Source organism: Echinops telfairi, unplaced genomic scaffold (assembly GCF_000313985.2).
Source record: "Echinops telfairi isolate 266 unplaced genomic scaffold, ASM31398v2 ScPeMD7_6;HRSCAF=24_1, whole genome shotgun sequence".
NCBI classification, from domain to species: Eukaryota; Metazoa; Chordata; class Mammalia; order Afrosoricida; family Tenrecidae; genus Echinops; species Echinops telfairi.
In genome coordinates this window covers 5,842,584-5,849,702 of record NW_022103903.1, presented here as the reverse complement: position 1 = coordinate 5,849,702, position 7,119 = coordinate 5,842,584, and positions in this window count along the sequence as shown.

Below are 7,119 nucleotides of genomic sequence, written 5' to 3'. Positions count from 1 at the left end.
AATATTGAAAAGCCAAGGGTGTTATGTGGGATGGAAGGTGGCCTGACCCCAGCCATAATATTTTCAATAGTCTCACAAGTATGTGAAAGTTGGACATTGAAGAGGGAAAACCAAAGAAAAACTGATGCATTACTATGGTGTTGGCAACGAATATTGAAAGTACCATGGACAAAAGAAATAAAAACATACATGTCTTGAAAGAAATACATCCAGAATTCTCCTTAGAAACTTCATCTCACTGTATGCTTGGTAAAGTGGTGGGGCAGCAAAAAAGTGGAAGAGCCTGAAGGAGACGATTGTCACAATGACGTCAATAATGAGCTTAAACATAACCACTGTGAGGATGGTGAATTTCCCAGTGGTGTTTGCATTCTGCTGTGCAGATGGCCGCTGTGAGTCAGAACCTACTTGAAGGCACGCAGCACCAGTGCTCAGAACTGACTTGATGGCAGTGTTTTTGTTTGTTTATTTTCCCCATCTGTGGTTTGACATCTAATATTCAAGAATACGTCCTTGCCCCATCTTAATTCTTATTGTCATTGGGAATAATAATTTTAAGAAATTGTGGACTTCTTTATTGAAATACAGTTCTGACAGGATTTTTAAAGTAAATCTGAGTTCTCAAAGAGATTGAACCTAACACATGAAGATAATAGAGTTATCTCTCTTTATATAAGCTTTGCATGATTGTTTCTCCTCTTGCACATATATGGAATGCAAAAGTGGTACAAGATCATATACCCTATGTATTATTCTGGGTACATTAGAGAAACAAATCCACAGAAACTCATATGTATAAGAGAGAGTTTTATATAATGGGTAAGTGCACATCAAGAAAACATCACAACTCAGTCTTCCCCCAAAAGTCCACCATTAACCCAAATGTCCAACACCAATCCACAAAGTCCTCCTCCATCTCACAAAACACACACTATGATGCCAACTGCAGGAGGAAAGCCGAGTCAGTGAATGTGTAAGCATCTCAGCGCTGACAGGGGTCTCCACATGGCTGCTCCAGCACCCAGGGCTGCACCGGGGTAGGTCCATGTGGCTTCTCCTCAGGGATGTCTTGCAGGAAGTGACCCTTGCTAGATGAAGCAGAGAACTGGCTAAGGCAGCTGCACCCTGATCCGACCATCAAATGCAAGAGACCCGAGAACTTGAAAGGCGAGGCTCACCGAGCCATTTATCCCTCTGCCCTTCAATTAACCCCACATCTGTTTATTGGCCAGGTTGGCACAATAAACTAACTACTTCACCCTCAATAATATTACAAGATAATAGTGATAAGTTAATTGATAGCAATGGTTTATATTTCAGATATGTATTATCCCATTATTGTTTTATTATTTCATCTTTTTAATTGGAGGACTTCATGAATTGCTAAAGAACCTTCATCTATTTATGGTTGATATTTTAGTATAAAATTAACTAGGATATCGAGGATTATGCATTATCAATAATTAACGTAATATAAATTATGAAGGTACAAGCTATCATCTAACTATTTTAAGTTAGATGGAGAAGCTTTATCTTTCCTTGATGAGTAGAAAGTGAATGAAAACTAATGAACTGGAAAAAGGTTTATGTAATCGTACATTTTGCTTGCATTATGATAAAAGAGTAACATTTTAAAGAGCAATTTTGTGTTATCTCTAGAGTACGTAATTTTGATAAAGTTGATTTTCCTCTCTCATAGTCTAGTTTGTCCAGTGAATTTCACTAACAGCAATAACGTCTCATTAAATCAAAGTTTATAAAATATTCCTAGGTGAGAAGAGATAATGCATGCAATATAGGTGTATCAATCCAGTTATTCAAATTTTAAGTAATTTTAAAAGTGAATATGTACATTTAGTATCTTTATGCATTTTTCAAATTATTCACATATACATAGTTGTACATAACCATAAAGTGAATGAATAAAATAATGTAACAGTTACTTCAATATATATATGTTTTACTTACATAAGTTATATTATTTATAGTTATTTTATTTTATTAGTTAATCCTTTCTTATAGTCATCAGGCTTCCCTGGTATTCAAGATTCAAGATGGTTTTTTTGTATTTCCCAAAACTGTTAGGCAATAAGAATGTCACTTATTTTAGCTATTGACAGTGGTATGAAGAATATCAAACTGGGTAGATATCTTAACAGATGGTATGCAATCTGCTTTGTTTATTTTGTATACATGGCATTCATGAAAACACACAAGATGACGGGCATCAAAACAACTTAAATGTCTATAAAAAATGTGACCTCAAGAATTCCTCATATTAAACATAAATGAAAATAAAGTTTAGATGGTTAAATAGAATATCTTACACAAAGTTTGTGTCAGAAAAAGGTGAATATTGTTTTCAATATTCTCATCTAGCTATATTTCTTCTTAGCATGGACATTTGCATAAGGTTGTAACAATAATTTATATTGATAGAAAATATGTTTAACATAATATTGACATTATTATAAAAAATTTTATGCATATTATCAGCATTACTTAACTTTGAATGTTCACAATTATGGGGCACAATGCTTTCAATGAATATTGTGACCCACTGCTGGTACTGTAATGAAGAGATATATTTTTCCTTTATCAAGTTGGTGAAGTTTGAAATTTCATATTATTGTAGTATTTTTTAGCCTTTCCTAACTAAACTTCATTCTTAATCCTTACTACCCTGTTTTCCTGAAAAGAAGACAGTGTCTTATATTAATTTTTGCTCCCAAAGATGTGCTAGGTCTTATTTTCAGGGGATGTATTATTTTTCCATGAAGAAGAATATGGTACACATTTATTGTTTATTCTTTTGTTAAAAGAGACCTTACACTTCCTGTCTGTTCTGGCTGCGCTGCGGCCAACAGTGAGCTGCTTGGTGGCACCTGCTGCTACGGTCCAGAGTCCAGAGTTACGGTAGCTTTGGGCAGGGCTTATTTTCAGGAGGTCTTATTTTCGGGGGATGCCATATATTCCAGCGAGAGACAAAACTGTAAGTAGGTCTTATATTCGGGGGATGTCTTACTTTCGGGGACACAGGGTATTATATATAATATATATATGTATGTGTGGTTATTGTCATATATTTTTCTGCATATAATTATATTTGAGAGATAAAACAAGTGAATTATAAAGTGATATTTTAATAATATATATGATTTTCCTTGTATGAAGAAATACTGCTAAAATACTTACGTTTTAGTCATAGACAACATTCTGAAAAGATGTGTTGTCATTAATGATCAATTTCAAGGTTGTTTAAAGAAAATAGATTTACTGTTCAGAGGGCACACAGCAACATCAGAATGTAGAAATGGTGCCTGATAAACCAAAACGAATTTTTACGATTCTCAAAATATTATGCACATGCTATGCAAACAGTTCCTAGTTAGTCAAACTGCAAAGTTAGTAGGCAAGCAAAAAATTAACTTCTCTAATCTTTTAAAAGCTTTGCATTGAATTTAAGATAAGAATGTAAACTCAGCCTAAACTTTATTATTTTTATTTTATAAAAATGAAATATCTGTCCCATTTAATTTCCATTAATTTTAATACAGAAATTTAAATATGCAAAGTACAGAAGAATTAATTTGCAAAGATTATGTGCATTCACAACTTAGCAAATAGTAATTGAAAAAAACTACTATTTTGAGGACAGTAGATGTGATAAATTTAGTAAATTGTTAGCAGCTAATAACACTATGAGTTTCTTTCATTCATTACCAATTTGTGTAAGATATTAGTATCACAAACAATATATTTTGTCATATTTCATTACTTTTCTTATTGCAATATTGGTATAGAAATAGTAACAGATGTCTATGAAAGTGAATGTGTCTAGAATGGAGACGTTCAACTAACAGTCTCTATTTCACATAATTTCATTTTTTTAAAAAGGACATCCAATGAAAACAAAACACCAATAAAAACATGGTTTTGTTGATATAGTTTGAGCATCTTACAACATAATGTTTTGGGTTGAAACAAGAAAACACACCCGCAGAAAAGAAATTCCAAGTGAGACTACCAAGAAACCAAGAAATGCTGGGGCTACAGAAGCTGAGATGAGGATTTCCTTCTCATGGCCGTTAGGGAAGCTTCACTCCCTAGAGCTAGGGATCTGAACTCTAACGTCTAGCTCTCTAAATGGCAAGACACGATATACTTATTTATCCGAAGTAGCAACTTAGGAGTTTCTGTTTACAGGGACATTAAGAAATTAAGATAGAATTTGTTAGCAGAGAATGGGGTAATGGTCTGAAAAATAAAACAAAATGTAAAATTGCACATGATCAGATCAAGTGATTCAAAAGGCATTTGACAAAATCTAACATTTGTTTCTGATAAAACACTCAACAGAATAGAATAGAAGGGAAATTCCTCAATAAAAAATGGCATAAAAATACAAAAGAACAGCCATTATCTCCTTCAGTGAGAAAAGAAACCAAAAACAAAACATAAAGTGTTCTACCTGCTAATGAAAACCAGATAAAGATGCCCTTTATCACCATTTTTATTTGATACTGTACTAAAATCTTAGCAGAATTATTAGACAATAAAAAGAAATCAAAGGCATTTAAAGTAGCAAAAAGGGTAAAACTCTATTTACTTACAGATAATAAAAATTTATATGTAAAAATACCAAAACACTTGATAAAAATATTGTTAGAACTTATTAAAATATTTGGCAAAATGTCAGGGCAAGATTAACATATAAAAATCAGTTGATTCATGTAGATTAATGAAGAGATTTCTGAAAGGGAAATGAAAAATATGTCATTTACAATAGCTACCAAAAAGATGAAATACCTAGATATTAATTTAACCAGAGGAGGTGGGGATAGGGCAAAGACTTGTGCAAAAAAAATGACAAAACACTACTACAAGAAACCAAAAGAGACCTACATAGGTGGAAGAATATACCATGTACATGGATAGGGAGACTCAACAAACTGAAAATATCAGTAATACCCAATGATATATAAATATAATGCAATCCTATTACAGATTCCTTCACAATTCTCCAAAGAGATAGGAAAATTAATCACCAGTTTTATGTGGAATGAAATAGACACAGGATAAGAAAAGCATTGCTAAAGAACCAAGAATGATACCTCGCACTTTAACGCCTCAAGACCTACTACTCGGTCATAGTAGATACAATCTGATACTCTTACAATGAGTGATGCATGGACTAATGGAACAGAAGAGAGAGCCAATAAATAAACCCATCACTTACAGACAACAGATGCTGGATAAAGAGCAAAAACACCTTCTATGAGAAAGAGATAATCTCTTCAACACATAATGCTGTCAAAATTGGACTTCTGTTGGCAGATTTTGAAACAGAATTCATAAATGTATTGAAGAGTGGGTCCAGTGGGTCATTGAGTCCTCCTCTAGTGATCTTCCCAGGTCCAGAATGTGTAACAGATGTACTATGCAACTGGCAGAATACCTTTCTTGGAGCTTTGACATGTGAAATAAAGGTTATTAAAGAAGGCAAAGCAAAGTGGAAGCCATGACAACAGCCTGTACTTAGCAATTTAGTAAATTCAATACAACACTACTGCTCTAGAGGGATTACATACATTAGTGTCAACATCAAGGGATTGAAGCGAGCAAAGATGGGGCTACAGTTATTGGGTGTGTACAGAAAATAGATGGTTCTTGGAGAATGGCAAGGTGTCATTGTAAACCTGACCAAGTGGGGACTTTAATTGCAGCTAGTGTTCCAGGTGTGGTTTCATTGCTTGAGCAAATTAATGCATCTTCTAGTATATGATGAAGAGGTAGGCATTGCAAGAGAACAAAGTTTAAAATCAGGACAGGTGGGCATAAGATATGTGTCCTTTCATCATATTTATTCAATATGTACCCTAAGCAAATAATCTGAAACGCTTGACTATAAAAGAAGACTGTAGTATCAGAATTGGAGGAAAACATTAAAAATCTCTGATATGTACATAATATTTGGATCACTACCATCACAGAAAGGTCAGAGTTTTGTTCTTATTTGTCATTTTCTCTGGATGAGTTCTCTTTTCTACTTGCAATACTTCTGCCCAAACAACCATCTTTGAACTTACAGAATGCCTTATCCATAGTCTTGGCATCCCACACAGACTGTCTTGGATCAAGGGACTTTATTTGTTGCCTATAAAGTGTGGCAATGGGCCCATGCTCATGGAGTACACTGTTCCTATCATGTTCATCATTATCCCAAAGCAGCCAGCTTTATAGAAAAAGTGAATAGTCTTTGAAGACACAATATAGGAGAAGTTATGTGGAAATGCATTGGAAGCATGGGGAATGTCACCCAGGAAGCTGTATATAATCACTAAGTATACTGTGCTGTTTCTCCAGTAGCCAGGCTATAGACTTCCAAAATGCAAGGGATAAAAAAGGGAGAGGCAGCATTATTATTTCTACTAATCTGTTTTTATAATGTTTTCTTCCTGCCCTCTACCCTATACTGTTTTAGCTCCAGGTTTTTGAAAAGGGAGGAATACTCCTACATGGAAACACCACTGATTCTATTAAATCAGCCTCTGGAGCAACAAATAAATAACAGATTTAATTGTATTGGTTGTGCGAATGATCCCGCTTGTTGTTAAGTTCTGTGGAGTCATTTCCGGCCTTACGCACAACAGAAGGAAACATTCCCAGTTCCTGCTCCTATGTCCAATTGTTCCTATGCTTGAGCTCATTGTTACAGCCACTGCATCAATACAGCTCCCTGAGCTCTTTTTCGCTGCCCTCCAAGCATGGTGTCATTCTCTAAGAAATGGTCTCTTCTGACATGTCCAATGTATGTAAGCCAAATCCGTGCATTTCCTTGCCTCTAAGGAGTGCTCTGGCGTACTTCTTCCAAGACAGGAGTTTGTCCTTTTATTATTATTTTTTTGCTTTATTTCTGTCTCGTCTATTTATTTATCTGCAGCTTGTATTCGTACTGAATTCACAGAAGTTTATGTTTGTCCAAACAAAGTATTCTTTTTTTTTTTTTTTACCTGTAAGCCAATTGTTTTTTTCTTTTTTAACATTTTATTAGGGGCTCATACAACTGTTATCCCAATCCATACACACATCAATTGTGTAAAGCGCATTTGTACATCG